The following is a 20641-nucleotide window of genomic DNA, read 5'->3' as shown; positions in this document are numbered from 1 at the left end:
GCCAGGCTAATTCCAGGTTTTCCTTAAGGTAGAAGACTAGTACTCTTCAGATCATGTGTATTTGTTCTGGCCCAAGATTAAAAAGTCCTTCAAAATCACACTAGAACATCAGCTTTATATTAAATTTTTTTGTGCATTATGGATCGTTATTCCATGTTGCCAGTTCATTTTAAAGTATAAAATCAGCTCGGGCCAGGCTAATTCCAGGTTTTCCTTAAAGAAGAAGACTAGTTCTCTTCAGATCATGTGTATTTGTTCTGGCCCAAGATTAAAAAGTCCTTCAAAATCACACTAGAACATCAGCTTTACATTCAATTTTTTTGTGCATTATGGATCGTTATTCCATGTTGCCAGTTCATTTTAAAGTATAAAATCAGCTCGGGCCAGGCTAATTCCAGGTTTTCCTTAAAGAAGAAGACTAGTACTCTTCAGATCATGTGTATTTGGTCTGGCCCAAGATGAAAAAGTCTTTCAAAATCACACTAGAACATCAGCTTTACATAAAAAAACTTGTGCATTATGGCTCATTATACCATGTTGCCAGTTCATTTTGAAGTATAAAATCAGCTTGGGCCAGGCTAATTCCAGGTTTTCCTTAAAGTAGAAGACTAGTTCTCTTCAGATCATGTGTATTTGTTCTGGCCCAAGATTAAAAAGTCCTTCAAAATCACACTAGAACATCAGCTTTATATTCAATTTTTTTGTGCATTATGGATCGGTAGGCCATGTTGCCAGTTAATTTTAAAGTATAAAATCAGCTCGGGCCAGGCTAATTCCAGGTTTTCCTTAAGGTAGAAGACTAGTACTCTTCAGATCATGTGTATTTGTTCTGGCCCAAGATTAAAAAGTCCTTCAAAATCACACTAGAACATCAGCTTTATATTAAATTTTTTTGTGCATTATGGATCGTTATTCCATGTTGCCAGTTCATTTTAAAGTATAAAATCAGCTCGGGCCAGGCTAATTCCAGGTTTTCCTTAAAGATGAAGACTAGTACTCTTCAGATCATGTGTATTTGTTCTGGCCCAAGATTAAGAAGTCCTTCAAAATCACACTAGAACATCAGCTTTATATTCAATTTTTCTGTGCATTAGGGCTCGTTATACCATATTGCCAGTTAATTTTAAAGTATAAAATCAGCTCGGGCCAGGCTAATTCCAGGTTTTCCTTAAAGTAGAAGACTAGTACTCTTCAGATCATGTGTATTTGTTCTGGCCCAAGATTAAAAAGTCTTTCAAAATCACACTAGAACATCAGCTTTACATAAAAAAACTTGTGCATTATGGCTCGTTATACCATGTTGCCAGTTCATTTTAAAGTATAAAATCAGCTTGGGCCAGGCTAATTCCAGGTTTTCCTTAAAGTAGAAGACTAGTTCTCTTCAGATCATGTGTATTTGTTCTGGCCCAAGATTAAAAAGTCCTTCAAAATCACACTAGAACATCAGCTTTATATTCAATTTTTTTGTGCATTATGGATCGGTAGGCCATGTTGCCAGTTAATTTTAAAGTATAAAATCAGCTTGGGCCAGGCTAATTCCAGGTTTTCCTTAAGGTAGAAGACTAGTACTCTTCAGATCATGTGTATTTGTTCTGGCCCAAGATTAAAAAGTCCTTCAAAATCACACTAGAACATCAGCTTTATATTCAATTTTTTTGTGCATTATGGATCGTTATTCCATGTTGCCAGTTCATTTAAAAGTATAAAATCAGCTCGGGCCAGGCTAATTCCAGGTTTTCCTTAAAGAAGAAGACTAGTTCTCTTCAGATCATGTGTATTTGTTCTGGCCCAAGATTAAAAAGTCCTTCAAAATCACACTAGAACATCAGCTTTATATTCAATTTTTTTGTGCATTATGGCTCGTTATACCATGTTGCCAGTTCATTTTAAAGTATAAAATCAGCTTGGGCCAGGCTAATTCCAGGTTTTCCTTAAAGTAGAAGACTAGTTCTCTTCAGATCATGTTTATTTGGTCTGGCCCAAGATTAAAAAGTCCTTCAAAATCACACTAGAACATCAGCTTTACATTCAATTTTTTTGTGCATTATGGATCGTTATTCCATGTTGCCAGTTCATTTTAAAGTATAAAATCAGCTCGGGCCAGGCTAATTCCAGGTTTTCCTTAAAGTAGAAGACTAGTACTCTTCAGATCATGTTTATTTGGTCTGGCCCAAGATTAAAAAGTCCTTCAAAATCACACTAGAACATCAGCTTTACATTCAATTTTTTTGTGCATTATGGATCGGTAGGCCATGTTGCCAGTTAATTTTAAAGTATAAAATCAGCTCGGGCCAGGCTAATTCCAGGTTTTCCTTAAAGAAGAAGACTAGTACTCTTCAGATCATGTGTATTTGGTCTGGCCCAACATGAAAAAGTTCTTCAAAATCACACTTGAACATCTGCCTCATATTTTTTGAGCGCAATGGCTTTTAAAATATAATTTTATTAAATATATATTTAATTATTTATTGTAATATATAATTATAAATTCAGTAATTAAAATAAATATTTTACAATATACAAAATTATATTTAATAATATATTGTATATTTACATTGTTAATAAACAGATGTACTGCTTTTCTTCATTCTATCTCCTTCAGTGTTGATCTGTGAGGTGTTTAATATAAACAGCGGGTGTTTGTGAACGCTCCCTTTAGTTCACGGTGGTTCAGTGAAGCGGCAGCTGCGAATATCAAACCAACTTCAGCCGGGGAATACGAGGCTGCGAATATCGAGCCAAACGAATCTGGAGCTGCGAATATCAAACCAACTTCAGCCTCGTTTCATACAGTGCATTTAAGCAGTTGTAACGGCTTTGTTTTTAAATTTTGATTTATAATTTCATCATAATTTGAAGAAGAGGCATAAACACAAGCACAAGTGTTGATTATGTTGCAAAAAAAAAAAAAAAGCCATAATACAAATAAATTTGCACTTTTCAATTTGCACTGCGTTGGGCTTTCTCGGCCACCGTTTTTAACGGTACGTGTCCACTGGCACTTTTCTTAGGGTGTACTCACACTAGGCAATCCGGTTACCACACGGTTACCTCCCAAAGCACGGTTCGTTTGGGTAGTGTGATCGCTCCGAACCGTGCCCGGGCACGGTACGCTGAACCGTGCCCGGGCCCGCTTGGAGAGGTGGGCCCGAGCACGGTTCACTTGGACCGGGCACGGATCAAGATGACGTCAGTGACACATTTTATTATTACTTGAGTTTTATGTTTCGCTCCTTTGGTCACTATTTATGTATATAGCAAGTACGTCTACCTTACTGATGAACGTGAATTGTAGTCCGCGAGTAAAGCTGCAAATTTCTCCCTGGACGTCTGCTGCTTGTGTAAAAACCTTCTTACACGTGCAGCACGATTAGCAGTAAATCGTTGTGTTGCACAATCAATGAATCTCTGGTTCAGTTGCGTATTTGCACGCCCAAAACGACTCCAGAGAAACAAAAACAACAGTACAATCCTGAACTCCATTGTTTTGCGCGCGCATACTGTTCTTCAAAACAAAAGTCACCTGTTGACGAAAGCGTGCTCGGGCACGGATCGTTTAGCGCAGTGTGAGTGCAGGCCTGCGGGGGAGTGGGGAGGGGGCCGAACCGTGCTCCGGCACGATTCAACCCAACCGGGCCTAGTGTGAGTACACCCTAAAACGCAGGTCGCTGTGCCGGATCTGTTGGCTCGCCGCGTGTGGGCATGTCCGTAACGTTTTTGAATTCAAATGAAGCAACAGATGTAGTCAATCATAAGTTTAATATTTTACCTTTTTAGTAAACTTCACTGTGATCTATAGTCAGTGTTGGGAAGGTTACTTTTAAAATGTAAACCCTTACAGATTACTGATTACATCACTCAAAATGTAATTTGTAACGTAATCAGTTACATTACTTCAAGTGAGTAACGTAATCTGATTACTTTGGATTACTTTAAATATTGTCATTTTTTTAAGCCTGAATGAATGTAACAAATAGATAAACAAATAAAACAGCCTTTTCAATCACTCTATAAAAATACTTATGAAACCATTTCATCAAACAATTTTATAAAACACTTCTATAAATTGATGATAAAACCATCTAAAACCAAACAATGTAACAACAACCGTAAGCTATCTATTTGCAGGTTTGCTTCCAGTGTTAATTTTGACAACGAATTGTGATTTAGTCTTAGTCATAGTTTTGTGACGAAAATAGTATTTAGTTTTAGTCACAATTTAGTCATCTGAAATGTTTTTAGTTTTAGTCGACTTAATGTCATAAGAATATAGTCGACTAAAATTACAGTAAATTTAGTTGACTAAAATGTAAAGGGTGTAAATGTAAATGCTTTTTTCATCAGTTCCCTTGAATTATTAACTCTACATGTATACAAAATGAAACGTTTAATAACCACTTGAGTAATATTGTTAATGTTTAAAAGTGAAATATATTTATATATGATTTAATGTATATTATTATTATTACTATTATTATTGTAGGTGTGTGACTATACATATTTTACATTTAAAATTTTGCTCTAGAAATCAGGTCATAAAACATCTGAATAGTTAAATTATAGTTTGAACAGAGCTGTAGATGCAAAAACAGCTTTTAAAGGATCTAGTTTTATCTCCAGCACTAACCCAGCACACCTACTGTAGCTACAGTCTATAAATGAACACACATTTACACACTGTCCTGTAGAGATGCTCTCAGGATGTACAGAGAGACTTCATGAGTTAAAGTGAGAAACTTATGAGAAAGTGCTGTAAGGAACTTTACACAGACTTTTGGGTTCATAGATTCACTTATTTTATTGTTTTATTTTCGTTATATTATTGAGTTCCTTTCTGACCTGCTGCTGATTTAACACTAGCTATATCTTTCCCACTGTGAGACTAAACAGATGATCTGATCTTAATGAATTAGGGTTCTGTATCAGTTCTGTGTTTTAGTGCACTGCTGAGTTAAACACATCAGCTCATGAAATAACATCAGTATTAAAACGCGGATCTCTGCATGGAGATCTGTGTTACTCTGGTCTGCAGAAGCTGAAAGATTAGTGGTGTTTTTACCGGTAATGGAGTCGCTCCACGCGGTTTACACGTTATCTTGTTTTTCGCGACGTCAAAAGAGAAATATATCTCTCTCTCCTCTCTCTCTCTCCCTCTCTCCCTGCTGAACTCTGTCGAGTTAACTTCCAGTCGAGCTCCGTATCGACAGTTTAATTCACCGCAAAATGTTATTTGCGTTTTGTCGGTGTTGGATTGGAAGAGCAAAAATAGGAAAGTACCGCAATGTAACCCTTTTATTTTAGCAGAGTAACTGTAATCTGATTACCACTTACTGAAGCAGTAACTGTAACGGATTACAGTTACTTATAATTTGTAATCTGATTACGTAACGCCGTTACATGTAATCCGTTACTTCCCAACACTGTCTATAGTTGTATAAATCCATATTCCGCCATTTTAAGCCTCTCTTCTGTGTTTAAAAGGCGCCTGTTCTGTGTGTGTGAGGCTGAGGCAACAGCGTCAGGCCGCAGATCTCATTTGTCAGTCCACCTCTTCTACGACACCTAGCTCGTCCCTGAGTCCCGGAAACGACGTCACCACAGTTTTTTTTCACATGCTTCAAAATAAAAGTCAACTTGGCCGACTGCTCATTGTACGAAACCACGGTTATAACAAGCAACAATAGTTTAATGAACTTTATACTTTACAAATATATTTTATACTTTTTGGGTTTGGGGTGCCTAGGAGATTCTAGGTTTGACTGAGATGTAACGTTTTTGTGGAATTTGAATATTAATATATCTGGTTAGCGAACTAAATACCTAGGAGATTCTAGGTTTGACTGAGATGTAGGCAATAGGTTTGTGTTGTAATATAAAACATTCATTGACAAAATCGGCTAACTTAGCTAGTTGTTTTGATTGCTAGTAACCTGTTACATTTTCTAATAGCATGCTTGTCTGTGTTTTAATAACACTATAAAATTGCTTATTTTCAGAAAGATGCAATAAAGTATGCACAATAAACAAGTGGAAAAATAATTCAAGCAGCGACTTTATTAAAAAACAACAACAATAAATGAACAGAGGACAATTAAATGTAATAAAAGCACCAATTACTTCACCAACTAAGTCAAAGTATATCAAAGACAGCCAGCTGGTTACGTTACTCAATGCCAGACCTATCATAATGTGTTTACTGTATAAGTTAATACATATAAGTTACACACACATATATATATATATATATAGTTAGTTAACTGAAACTAGCTAAACAGCGTCTAGCGATCTTGCTTCGGATAATATTATAGCTAAGTTACCTAAATTATCAGTATACCAAGATAATGTTAGCTGATAACTTAGAAATCACGTCTAAAACTGTCGTTTGCAACGTACCGTCAATTAAATGCTCTGTTGGATCAAAAATGTTGATAACTGATCTAAAACAATAATAATACAAGTTCCCCACGCTTCGTGCACAAATAACACTGAATTTCAGGCTCAATACTACCCCATACCACTAGATGGCGATACTGGAAACAATGCCACCTCCTCTGTGGTGCCTCATGTAGGTACCACAGGAGAGGTAGGGCTCAGAAATGAGATCTGCGCGCAGACCCTTCTCGGCTGACGGTGAATTTACACTGCTCCGACGCGACAACGCACAGCGACGGATCCCATTCATTTTCAATGGGAAGCGCCGCCTCCGTCAGACGCAGTCGCGCGGTGCATCATGGGTCCGACGCGTCGAGAGCGGGGGATGCGATGCGATGAAAAGTTGAGCCGAGCTGAACTTTATGCAAATGAGTCCGTCCAACGCAATGCGTCTATCCAATCAGAGAGCAGGTGTTGGCCTGTAACGCGTCCTCAGCGCAGTGCATGAAAACATTTTAGTTCCGCTTTCAAGCGTCCAGAGAAGCCTGGAAGAGAAGTTTCAGGCTTCCCTGTTCTTTATAAAATCCCTGCTGATTCACAGGGACTCTGTCAGCGAGGAGAAAGGCTGCTGTGATTGTTGGAGTCTCTGGTGGGTTTTTAAAATATTAATATGTAATTTAATTGGAAAAGTTTGCTTTTTTCAGCTTATATACTGCTCACTAGACAGTGTAATGAAGCTCATTCAAACATTTATATCAATAAAGACACATTTATATTTATTAATTATTGGAAATAATAAAAGCTTATATAAAAAGCATTTCCCATTTATTAAAACGATTCAATTGGACGACGCAGGGAACGCCTTTGTCACGCCCACATGCGACCGGTTGGAGGGGGGTAGTGCGACCGTGTGCGTTGTCGCGTCGGAGCAGTGTAAATTCACCGTGAGGAGCCGCTCGCTGCAGCCTGTAGGAAGGCGGAGTTGGACATCCAACCCCGCCCACATCCAACTCCGCCCATGTCCAACTCCGCCTTACGTCTAAAGCAACACCCACCTTACGTCCGTCACGAACGCCTACATTTACTCCCGGTAAACAGGAATTGTAGCCGAGAAAGCAGCTAAAGCATCTATCTGATTTATATCTCCGGTTATGGCGATAAGTACAAATATTGAGTTATTTTTTAAGTTAACAGAGCTATTTTTATAATGTCCTCTTGTTTTTCTATATTATATTTTATGAATAAACGGTGAGTCGTTGATACGCACATGAAGGTTCTACATCGGCGCGTGTACCATGTGGTTTGTTTGCTTCTAGCTAGTCATATTGCCGTTTTTTTTTTATGGATTCTAATGCAGAATTGCACCCAGTCTTGTCTAATTCAAACTTTAGTTATCTTACCTTCTGTTTTATGGGCTAAAATGCTACCAATTAATGGTATCACAGATAAACTCTCATAGCTAGTAGTGAGCTAGGCATCAGTTTTGTTTTTAAGGCATAGCTAGGGGTTATAGTCAGCTAACCTAAAAAACTGTTTAAACTGTCTATACAAGAAGTTAATTGGCTAACAAGATAGCAAGATAATCTAACTAACTCAAATTGGTTCAAAGTCTTAGTCATACAAATAAATATTTGAAGATATCAATGCTTAATCCTCCTATTTAATTTGTCAGGAATAGCAATGGTATTCCCGGGTTAATTTGACCTGGTTCATTTTTAATTATCCAAAATATTTCTGAAACCAAAATAATCCTAACCAGAAGAGTAAATATTTAATAACTAACTCCATTGCTGATTGTTGTATCAACATTTAGTACAATAGTGTACAATAGAGGTAATAGTTCAATTAGGATAATTCACTTGTTTTTACATTTTAAAAAATCTTACTTTTTTTTTTGTTTTACTACTTTGTTACTTTTAAACAACCAACACAATATTTTTACATATAAATGAAACATAACATTACAATTTCGTTTTAGTTTTAGTTTTTGCAGGGGGTTGTTGCAAATATGAAATTAACCATTTTCATGTTATATGTTAATTATACAAATAAAGGCAAGCTGAAGACGTTTCATACAGAAAAAATACTTTTACTATCTTACTAAATGGATCAATTTGACCCGTAACGTAACAGGAGGGTTAAGTCGATGCACATTTATTACCTTTGTACTGAATGTAGTTACAATTAATGTGCACCGATATAGTAATTGTAAGCTCATGTTGTGTTTTGTTGCTTTCTGTTTTACAGCATCCAACACATGTCCAGGCCACTCCTGACCCTTCACGGTTTGGCCAGTGTGGTGTTTTCAAATGCCCCTGCTTCAGTTTTGACACTGACCAGCGATTTAATAACAGCCTACATCTACAAAACCATATCAAACAAGCAGTCGAGAATAACGGTATGGGGAAGTATTTCTTTAAACAGAGAGAGAGATATTGATTTTATTGGCTATAACAAATAAACATGTAAATGTAATATCTTGAATCAACAAATGCACTTACATCTTACACTCAATTGATGGGCATAATGAGTTGAAGAATATTAATATTTATAGGCTTAATTGCATGTTGTGTGCATTTTGGTCTTACAGTTTCCTTCATCTCTAAACTGCACACCTACAGCACACTTTTATTGTGTCTATTGCAGCCATACAATACTATGCAAAGACCAGTTCAGACATCATGTATCTCTGTGCAGCAGTGCAACCAAGACCATTATAGCAGAAGTGTTTAATCCACAGACTGTTGCTACTTCTGATGCACGTCCAGCTCCCCCTCTGCCAGCTACTCCTGATACACCTTCTCCCAGTTCTGGTCTTGCTTCCTCTGTGCATGGTATTAGTTATATTAATTATTATATTTTCTCTCAGGAAAGTTCAGCGTGTTGAACGTGTGACTGATGAAGGAGGGCAACGTCTCCTTTGAACAGGTGTAAGGGTGTGGATGTGTGTTTTTTATTTCGGGTTAATTTAACTGGGCCATTTAAAATGTTTTACTGTTGTGGTTTGTTTTCAAAAGTCTGAATTGGGCTGAAAAGATAAGTTGACATTATTTGAAATTTCAACTTGACCTAGTGTTGACTAGTCATTTCAAGGGCATTTGAAGCCCATAAGCTATTGGAGAGCTATCATTTTAAAGGGATAGAAAAGCAGAGAGCTGTTTTGTTACGTTAAGGCAGAGATTAGTCAACAGAATGACGCTGACTACAGTCTTCAGGCAAAAATGCTAGCCATTCCTACAGTAATCAGAGATTGGGGATATGATTGAAATAATAAGTGCCAACTCAGATTAATAGAATACCAAAATAGTAATTGGTTGCAGCCTTAGAATGTTATCTGGTCATTTTTTTCAATTACTATAATTTTCATGAATCAAAATCTACATGCTTCTATAATGTTTTTCACAGATGCCCCTTATTCTCATAGATACAGTTCTGGAAGAGGGTGACAAAGCTTTTTTAAAGCTGTCACTGGTTTGTCGTCTCTTCCGGGACATTGTTTGGACAACAATCATTCCGGGCCCGGGCACATTTCGAGTGGCTTGACAGTAAGCATGATATTTCAGTACAGTTAAGATGTTTGTTTTCCCTTAGAAAAGGAATTACACTCACTGATTTTGAAATCATTTTAAAATTCTTGATTTTTTTAAACCTACAGGTGTAGTGCCATGAAAACATCACAGTGCTGCATGTAAAGACGAGTTTCGCAGGATGTACGAACTGCAGTGCTGCCAGAACTGTCAAGAAACTTATAAAGACTACATACTGGGTATGTTTGTTCTAAATAAATTTTGATAATTTTTTCCTGAGGTCAGAAATTGGTAAGTCAATATATTTAAGGTATTGGGGCTTGAGAGATTGTTACTTTGTGAAAGTGTGTGCTTTTACTTATATTACAGGCTACGTTGGGCATGGGAGACGAGGGGAGCTTGTGGCATTTTACAGCGAAAACGAGCACCCTGGATTCTGCAGCCAGCTTCATGAGTGGCTGGGTGTGTGAGTGGCTGGGTGTGTGAGTGGCTGGGTGTGTGAGTGGCTGGGTGTGTGAGTGGCTGGGTGTGTGAGTGGCTGGGTGTGTGAGTGGCAGGGTGTGTGAGTGGCAGGGTGTGTGAGTGGCAGGGTGTGTGAGTGGCAGGGTGTGTGAGTGGCAGGGTGTGTGAGTGGCAGGGTGTGTGAGTGGCAGGGTGTGTGAGTGGCAGGGTGTGTGAGTGGCAGGGTGTGTGAGTGGCAGGGTGTGTGAGTGGCTGGGTGTGTGAGTGGCTGGGTGTGTGAGTGGCTGGGTGTGTGAGTGGCTGGGTGTGTGAGTGGCTGGGTGTGTGAGTGGCTGGGTGTTGCATTTTTAAATAAAGACTTCTGTATTTGTTTGACCAAAGCATGTAACCAAACATTTTAAAGGCTAATGTGCCAATAAATGCCAATAAAGATATTGTATTAGCTTGGACAAAGTGTTTGTAAATGGAGTTAATTTCCCTGGGAACTACTGTCAGCCATACAAAATTGGGAGAGGAGAAGCAGGAAAGGGATATTATTATTATTATTATTATTATTATTATTATTATTATTATTATTATTGACAAAATAGCTATGCATACATATGATATTTTAATTTCTGAATCCACAGCATTTGATATATTGTACTCTATCGTTATACACTATCCAGCATACCATTATTACCACCTGCTTGTTTCTGCTTCTATTATTCTTTTTTTTAGCTCCAATTAGCATCTAGGACACTTTAGTTGCATAATGGTTTACTGGTGTATAATATACAATAGGTATAAAACACTGTTCACTCTATTAGACACTTCTACCAACAGCTGCTTTACATTGTGAGTGAAAAGTCAGAGACAGAATCTTTAAATCTGTTGCTGCACAGTTTGTTGCAAATCTGCAAATTCTTCATCAGTGCCCATGGGATGGTGCCTACTTGATGCTGAATACAGGACGCTGCCCACATGATGCTGGTTGATGGAGCATTTCCTGTCCAGTAGTGACAATGAGGTGTTTAAATTCTCCAGAGGCACTACTTTGTCGGATCCACTCATACCAACACAGCTCTTAACACCACTATGTCAGTGTCACTGTAGTGTTGTGAATAACCAACAAGCCACATAATAGCTGCTCTGTGGTGGTCCTAAATTGTATGCTATACAGTGCAGCTGTGTCATTCTCATCTGTAATATTTTCAGCACCCTGTTGACAGTGAAGATGCAGAATTACTTCTAATATCATTATTATATATTAGCTATGCCTATGACACAAATAGCCTTCCCCCTGCTGAGTGGTGATAAGAAGCACTGTCTATCTGTAATATGAAGTATAGAGCATTACAGTACAGAGAACAGGTGTGATCTAACAATCAAACACTTTAATAATCAGATGCACCCTTTGACCAGCCTCTACCAGTGCAAAGCCATGATTGATAATGTGCTCTTTATTTCATATGGAACATAACCAAAAACTGTATATCGTAAGTTTTAACTTTATATAATAAGTAAATAATGATTCCTATGATAGCTAATCAATAATTCTGGAGATATTTACCAGTCTAAAATAAATTTATAAAATCTACACACTCTGGCAACTAGTTTAACAAATTTAAATGTAAGGATTAATGCAGTGAAATAATGGCTTACTCTGCTGGTGAGTGGTACAGATTAATGTATAATGTATTGTGATATACAGGACAGAGGCAATTGATCTTTTGGAAACAGCAAATCGTTGTATGCAATTATTTGCTTATTGTATAAAATAAAGGAGAAATGGCACACGTGATGAAAAAGAAGAGCAAGAGTTCCCTCTGTTACACAGAATGAGTTACCAGCCTCATAAACCACAAGTTAGCAGCATGCCATATAAGAAAAACAATAAAATCATACACTTTTAAGTTCACATGATTCCTTATGTATTACTTTATTTACAATGTTAAACCAAAAATGAATGAGAAAGTGTTTCCAAACTTTTGGCTGGTACTGTATATATAGCCTATTTTTTGTGATATCTGTGCATTACACTACAGCATGTGTAGTGCTGTAGCCAAGGCTACGTGGTGGAACTACTCACAAGATATGCGTAAATTTAGCGCAACATCGGCGTTATATGCGTATTTCACGTGGCACACAGTGCTTCTTGAACAAAAAAGTAGGGGGGTTGGCGTACAAGAGCACATGTGGGCGGGGTTGGATGTGGGCGGAGTTGGATGTCCAACTCCGCCTTCCTACAGGCTGCAGCGAGACGTACTTGGTGAGGCTCGTCTGTGTGTGGTGTGGCAGCCTGCTGTTCCCTGATTGGCTGGACGCAGCGCGGCGGCCGGATTCATTTGAATAAAGTTGAGATCTGTTCAACTTTCCTGCCGGAGGGGGGGGGGCTGCGCTCAACGCAACGCAACCCAGTATGCACCGCGGCATGCGGCGGCTCTCTCCATTGAAATGAATGGGATGCGTCGGGGCTTAAGTGCCAGTGGACGCTCCGACGCGAAAACGCACATGGTCGCACTACCCCCCTCCAACCGGTCGCATGTGGGCGTGACAAAGGCTTTCCCTGCGTCGTCCAATTAAATCGTTTTAATAAATGGGAAATGCTTTTTATATAAGATATTATTATTTCCAATACTTAATAAATATAAATGTGTCTTTATAGATATAAATGTTTGAATGAGCTTCATTACACTGTCTAGTGAGCAGTATATAAGCTGAAAAAAGCAAACTTTTCCAATTAAATTACATATTAATATTTTAAAAACCCACCAGAGACTCCAACAATCACAGCAGCCTTTCTCCTCGCTGACAGAGTCCCTGTGAATCAGCAGGGATTTTATAAAGAACAGGGAAGCCTGAAACTTCTCTTCCAGGCTTCTCTGGACGCTTGAAAGCGGAACTAAAATGTTTTCATGCGCTGCGCTGAGGACGCGTTACAGGCCAACACCTGCTCTCTGATTGGATAGACGCATTGCGTTGGACGGACTCATTTGCATAAAGTTCAGCTCGGCTCAACTTTTCATCGCATCGCATCCCCCGCTCTCGACGCGTCGGACCCATGATGCACCGCGCGACTGCGTCTGACGGAGGCGGCGCTTCCCATTGAAAATGAATGGGATCCGTCGCTGTGCGTTGTCGCGTCGGAGCAGTGTAAATTCACCGTAACAGTGAAATGCCGCAGTGGTGGATCACTGCGGTGTGGTTGGAGCTGTAGTGCTCCGGAGTCGGGATTTTACTCATCATTATTATGAAGGTGAGTTTTCTCTGAGTTTTAGCACTGCTCTGGATAATCTGCAGGTCAGTCGGTTTGGTTTAGTACATCTGATCTGAGAGAAACAGGCAGTATGATTCAGGACTGCGGGCCTGTTAGCGGGTAACGTTACACAGGATTACTGGGGCGGTTCTGGAGAATTGTGCTACCCTGTCAAACGTGGATATTTAAATAAGTAAAAGAACCATAAAATTAGGGGTACAACGATTAGTCGACGTAATAGACAACGTCGTAATTCGTCGTTAATGGAGGGAGAGAGAGGAAAGCGAGAAAAAGAGCGTGTGCGAGAAAACAGGCAAGGCTGAAGTTGGTTTGATATTCGCAGCTCCAGATTCGTTTGGCTCGATATTCGCAGCCTCATATTCCCCGGCTGAAGTTGGTTAGATATTAGCAGCTGCCGCTTCACTGAACCACCGTGAACTAAAGGGAGCGTTCACAAACACCCGCTGTTTATATTAAACACCTCACAGATCAACACTGAAGGAGATAGAATGAAGAAAAGCAGTACAGCTGTTTATTAACTATGTAAATATACAATATCTTATTAAATGTAATTTTATATACACGACCTTTCATCACTTATTTTCTCCAGTTTTACTTACAACATGAATTTGCTGTTCTACTGTAATTCATTCATTTCCTGAGTCAAAATTATCTGAAATAGAGATTTAGCCTCCTACTTTCAAGAAAACCTGGCATTATCCTGTCCGGAGCTAATTGTATATTGTAAAATATTTATTTTAATTACTGAATTTATAATTATATATTATAATAAATAATAAAAATATATATTTAATAAAATTATATTTTAAAAGCCATTGCGCTCAAAAAATATGAGGCAGATGATCCAGTGTGAATTTAAAGGATTGTTTTCATTTTGGGCCAGAACAAATACACATGATCTGATCACATGATTCTTCTAATTTAAGGAAATATTGGAATTAGCCAGGCCCGAGCTGATTTTATACTTTAAATTGAATTAGCAACATGGTACTCGAGCCACTTTGCACAAATATAATGAATATAAAGCTAATGTTCCAATGTGATTTTGAAGGATATTTCATATTGGGCCAAAACAAATAAACATGAGTTGAAGAGTTCTAGACTTCCCCTTTAAGAAAAACCTGAAATTAGCCTGGCCCGAGACAATTTTATACTGTATAAAATAATGCAAAAAAAAGCCACTGTTCCAGTACAATTTTGAAGGACCTTTTAATCTTGGGCCAGAACAAATACACATCAGATGAAGAGAACTACTCTCTCACTTTAAGGAAACCCTAGAATTAGCCTGGCCCGAGCTGATTTTAGACTGTAAAATGAACTGGCAACATGGCATACCGATCCATATAGCACAAACAAATTGAATATAAAGCTGATGTTCCAGTGTGATTTTGAAAGACTTTTTTTATCTTGGGCCAGACCAAATACACATGAGATGAAGAGTACTCGTCTTCTACTTTAAGGAAAACTTGAAAATAGCCTGGCCCAAGCTGATTTTATACTTTAAAATTAATTGGCAACATGACATGAAAGCCATTTTGCACAGAAATAATGAATATAAAGCATTGATTTTGAGAATACAAGAACTCTTCATCTCATGTGTATTTGGTCTGAAAAAAAAGTCCAAAATCATACTGGAATATCAGCTTTATATAATACATTTTTTTGTGCTGCCATGTTGCCAATTAATTGTGCAGTCTAAAATCAGCTCGGGCCAGGCAAATTCCAAAATTTCCTTAAAGTAAAAGACTAGAACTCTTCATCATGTGTTTATTTGTTTTGGCCCAAGATGAAAAAGTCCTTCAAAATCACACTAGAATTTATATTTATTTACTATATTTATTTTTTTTGCATTTTTTGCATTTGCATTGTGGCTCAGTATGCCATGTTGCCAGTTCATTTTTAAGTATAAAATCAGCTCGGGCCAGGCTAATTCCAGGTTTTCCTTAAAGTAGAAGACTAGTACTCTTCAGATCATGTGTATTTGTTCTGGCCCATGATTAAAAAAATCTTCAAAATTGTACTGGAACAGTGGCTTTTTTGTGCAAAATGGCTCGTTATACAAACCATGTTGACAATACAGTACATCTCTAACTGTCTAACTGTAGCAGTCCTACTACATCCTCTACTGCCCGGTGTCCCTCCACCGAAGGCATCGCTTTCTCCTCGTTCACTCCTCTCACTGAGAACGAGACACTGGCTCTCCTAACACGTAGCCGTCCTACTACGTGTCCGCTTGACCCAATTCCTTCAAACCTACTGCAAACTATCGCACCTGCAATCATTCCGGCTATCACTCACACAATCAATGCCTCTTTAACTTCTGGTGTATTCCCGACTGCTTTTAAACAAGCACAGGTCACACCACTGCTCAAAAAGCCTTCTCTCAACCCCGCCCAGGTTGACAACTACAGACCGGTCTCACTGCTACCCTTTCTCTCTAAAACACTAGAAAGAGCAGTTCTAAATCAGGTCTCTGGCTTCCTCTCCCAGAATGACCTTCTGGACCAGAACCAATCTGGGTTCAAAAAAGGACACTCTACCGAGACGGCTCTGTTGTCTGTGACTGAAGCGTTGAAAACTGCCAGAGCTGCAGGTCAGTCCTCAGTGCTCATTCTGCTGGACCTCTCGGCCGCATTTGACACAGTCAACCATGACTTCCTCTTAACTATACTCTCAAACATGGGGATCGCAGACAATGTGCTGTCATGGTTCAGATCGTACCTCACTGGGCGCTCGTTCAAGGTGTCGTGGCAAGGACAGCTGTCCTCAGCCCGCTCCTTATCCACTGGGGTTCCCCAAGGTTCGGTACTGGGACCCCTTCTCTTCTCCATATACACTACCTCTCTTGGTCAGGTTATCCGCTCACACGGATTTTCCTACCATTGCTTTGCTGATGACACCCAGCTATACCTGTCGTTCTCACCTGAAGATCACTCAATCTCTGCACGGATTTCGCAGTGTCTCTCTGACATATCCTCATGGATGAGGGAGCATCACCTTCAATTAAATCTCTCAAAGACTGAACTTCTGGTTATACCAGCAAAACCATCTTTTCAACACAACTTCTCTATAAGTATCGACTCTCTCTCTCACCGACAAAGGTTGCTAGGAACCTGGGTGTTATGGTTGATGACCAACTCTCCTTCACGCACCATGTGGCCTCAGTTGCTCGGTCCTGCCGCTTTGCGCTCTTTAACATCCGAAAAATTAGACCGTTCCTGACGCAACAGGCCACCCACTCCTGGTGCAAGCGGTTGTCATCTCACGCCTCGACTACTGCAATGCCCTGCTAACTGGCCTCCTGGCCTGTGTAGTAAAACCACTCCAGATGATCCAGAACGCAGCAGCACGTCTGGTCTTCAACCAGCCAAAACGGGCACATGTCACCCCGCTGCTCATTGAGCTCCATTGGCTACCAGTTGATGCTCGCATCAAATTCAAAGCTCTTACAATCGCCTACAAGGTGATGTCAGAACAGGCTCCTTCCTACCTGCACTCGCTCCTGAAGGCTTACGCTACCTCCCGGCCGCTGCGCTCCTCCAGTGAACGTCGCCTCGCTTTGCCAAACATTCACACAAAGCAATCCAGACTGTTCTCATACAGAGTTCCCCAATGGTGGAACAAACTACCCTCCACTACCAGATCAGGAGAATTTCTCGCTATCTTTAAGAAACTCCTGAAGACAGAGCTCTTCAAAGAGCACTTACTCTCTTAACACCTCTAACACACTAACTACTTCTAACCTCATTTCCTTCTTCCCCTCCTTCACTCCTCTATCCTATTATTCCCCTTTGTCCTCCTTTTATCCCTATCCAAAGATGTTTTACCTTTTAAACTTATTTTACATTGTACTTGACTATTGTAAGTCGCTTTGGACAAAAGCGTCTGCCAAATGTAATGTAATGTAATGTAATGTAATTTTACAGTATAAAATCAGCTCGGGCCAGGCTAATTCCAGGTTTTCCTTAAAGAAGAAGACTAGTACTCTTCAGATCATGTGTATTTGGTCTGGCCCAAGATAAAAAGGTCCTTCAAAATTGTACTGGAACAGTGGCTTTTTTTTGCATTATGGAATGGTATGCCATGTTGCCAGTTCATTTTAAAGTATAAAATCAGCTCGGGCCAGGCTAATTCCAGGTTTTCCTTAAAGTAGAAGACTAGTTCTCTTCAAATCATATGTATTTGTTCTGGCCCAAGATGAAAAAGTCTGTCAAAATCACAATGGAACTACTGGCTTTATATTCATATTTTGTGTATTATGGCTCGCATGCCATGTTGCTAATTCATTTTACAGTATAAAATTGTCTCGGGCCAGGCTAATTTCAGGTTTTTCTTAAAGGGGAAGTCTAGAACTCTTCAACTCATGTTTATTTGTTTTGGCCCAAGATGAAATATCCTTCAAAATCACATTGGAACATTAGCTTTATATTCATTATATTTGTGCAAAGTGGCTCGAGTACCATGTTGCTAATTCAATTTAAAGTATAAAATCAGCTCGGGCCTGGCTAATTCCAATATTTCCTTAAATTAGAAGAATAGAACTCTTCAGATCATGTGTATTTGTTCTGGCCCAAGATGAAAAAAATCCTTTAAAATCACACTGGATCATCTGCCTCATATTTTTTGAGCGCAATGGCTTTTAAAATAAAATTTTATTAAATATATTTTTTTATTATTTATTATAATATATAATTATAAATTCAGTAATTAAAATAAATATTTTACAATATACAATTAGCTCCGGACAGGATAATGCCAGGTTTTCTTGAAAGTAGGAGGCTAAATCTCTATTTCAGATATTTTTTACTCAGGAAAACCAACTTCAGCCTCGTCACACACATTAAGAAGTACAGACAGCATCCTGATTGGCCAGGTCTGAAGATTCTGCTGCTGCACAGTTTGAACACTGATTTCTATATTAACTGTGGTGGTAAAATTACTGCAGAAAGCATGATAATGTGAGTTAAACAGTAGTTAATTTAGCTGGCTAAGTATTAAGGAAATACTGTATTTGTCCACTCCATTAAAATTGTTATAGTAACTACACACACACAAAAATACTCGAAATTAGTTATTAGTTGCAGCCCTTCATAAAATGCACCATATTTGAAAATGCTCCCGGCAGAAGTCTCGGAAATATACATGTCTGAATCAGTATATCAGGGAATATAAGTGATTAGAATCCTTATTGTTTTATTATTACTTTATTATTGACTGACATTTACACATTTGTAACACACAGCACACTCCGGTTGTTAAATCAACTCAAGTAAAACAGTTACCTTAAAAACACGAGAAAACTAACAAAAAAAAAAAAAAAAACGTGGATCCGCGCATGCGGAACTTCTATGTCCTCTATTGCTAAATATATATTATTGTTTGAATGTTGTTTTAGATAAAACCTCTGGTAAATGTAGTGTAATGTAACATAATATAATGTAATATTATTTCTATAGTTAGTTATGTAGATAGTTGATAGAGCCCCACTGCAGCAGCCAACCCCTCTCTATAGTCCTGCACATCCCCTGAGTTCAGTCTCTATTCACTGTATTATCTGTGTGACATTATTTGGAGTTTGGGAATATAGAAGTATTTTCTAAACAGTGTTAAAGATTATATTTTCTATGACTATAAGCAGTTTCATTGCACAGAAGTCATAATAATGACAATAATAAAAATAACAATAATAATAATAATAATAATAATAATAATAATAATAATAATAATAATAATAATAATACATAATAATAATAGATAAATAAAATGCAAAAAGCTGAATTCAGTTTGCGACTGAATGATGATCTGCCTGAGAAAGATTGGTAAAACTTTAAGATTTACAAAATAAATTGCATTTATATGTAGGGCTGCCACAAACGTTTATTTTTATAGGCGACTAATCACCGATTATTTTTTATGATTAGTCGACTAATCGGATCATACGTTAATTGAATATAAAACACAGTTTATCACAATAGAATGCAGCTGCTATTATACAACCATCATTAGATTTCAGCTATATGCTAACTAAAAATAAAAACAATTAAAATCATAGTTCATTAAACCTTTAATGAAATATGCAGCTTGTTGTAACAGACAATTATTTTACTGTTTAGCATAAAGTGTAAACAACTGTGTAAAATAAGGATAAGGCACTGGCATTTATGAAACATCTCAACCGTGAGGTTGTTTGAACTATTATGAAAAAAAAGTATATTAATAAAAATGCCTCTCTGTCCAGATATTGTGTACGTTACTGTCTCTCTGTCGCACTCAGTGTGTCTTTAGTTTCTGCCCGATCTTGTTTTTCTGCCAGTTCTTGGGCTCCCTATCTCTTTATAAAGGCGTTTTTCCCTGTCCGCGTCCCAATTCACTAGCCAGGGCAGCGGTCTGCACAGATCTGATTGGCAGAGGAGAGCGTTTGGTGATTTTACACCACACATGACTGATCTGTGAGTTTACTGCACCGAAAAGCACTGAAAACAGAAGCCACTGTCAGAATGAAATCCTTCTCTGTAGTTTATCGGTTTGGGATGGCATTTGTGACAACGTCTGGGTCCGGATCCGGATCGCGGTCCGCCTATTAGTGACCTCTGTTTTAAAGATATCAAGATGAGTAAGTTAAGTACTAAGTTAACGCTCTGTTTACGCTAATTTTAGCAGCTAAATAGCAATTTAGCTTCTTCGTCATTTAATCAGCCACAACATGCCTCCTTTTCAGGTGCTCGTGCATCGCGGTTGTGCTGCCGAGGAAGGCAAGTTCTTCATTGCAGATATTGCATTGCACGCGTTTCACTTTTATTTTCTTGGTGATCCCACACTTTTGAGTTCTGTAGCGGGGTAGCCATGAAACCAGAGCCTGTCTGTATAATGTCCTGAGATGTCGTCCACTACCTACCCCGGTTTCCACTACTGCGCATGTGCGTCCAGGACAGAAAGGCAGTCGCAACAGTTTGGAGAGAAAAACAAAGAAGAAAAAAAAAACGACTAATCGACTATTAAATTAGTCGTCGACTATTTTAAT

General features: G+C 38.6%; 1 protein-coding gene across 2 annotated transcripts in view; it reads left to right on the top strand.

The window, feature by feature from the left end:
* Positions 1-20641, top strand: part of LOC103036500 (carbonic anhydrase 2-like) — a 51374-nt gene that overhangs the window by 18622 nt on the left and 12111 nt on the right. Inside the window, exon 1 of one of the 2 annotated variants that reach the window (XM_049485638.1) lies at positions 13501-13599. The exons of the other annotated variant lie outside the window; for it this stretch is intronic. The gene's annotated coding sequence lies outside the window, so the exon portion shown is untranslated. Of the gene's footprint in view, positions 1-13500; positions 13600-20641 lie in introns of those variants that run through there. 2 annotated transcript variants of the gene reach the window in all.

The sequence above is a fragment of the Astyanax mexicanus genome, chromosome 12, assembly GCF_023375975.1.
Source record: "Astyanax mexicanus isolate ESR-SI-001 chromosome 12, AstMex3_surface, whole genome shotgun sequence".
NCBI lineage: Eukaryota > Metazoa > Chordata > Actinopteri > Characiformes > Acestrorhamphidae > Astyanax > Astyanax mexicanus.
The sequence above is the reverse complement of the archived record's forward strand: the minus strand, read 5'-3'. Positions and strand labels throughout refer to the sequence as shown.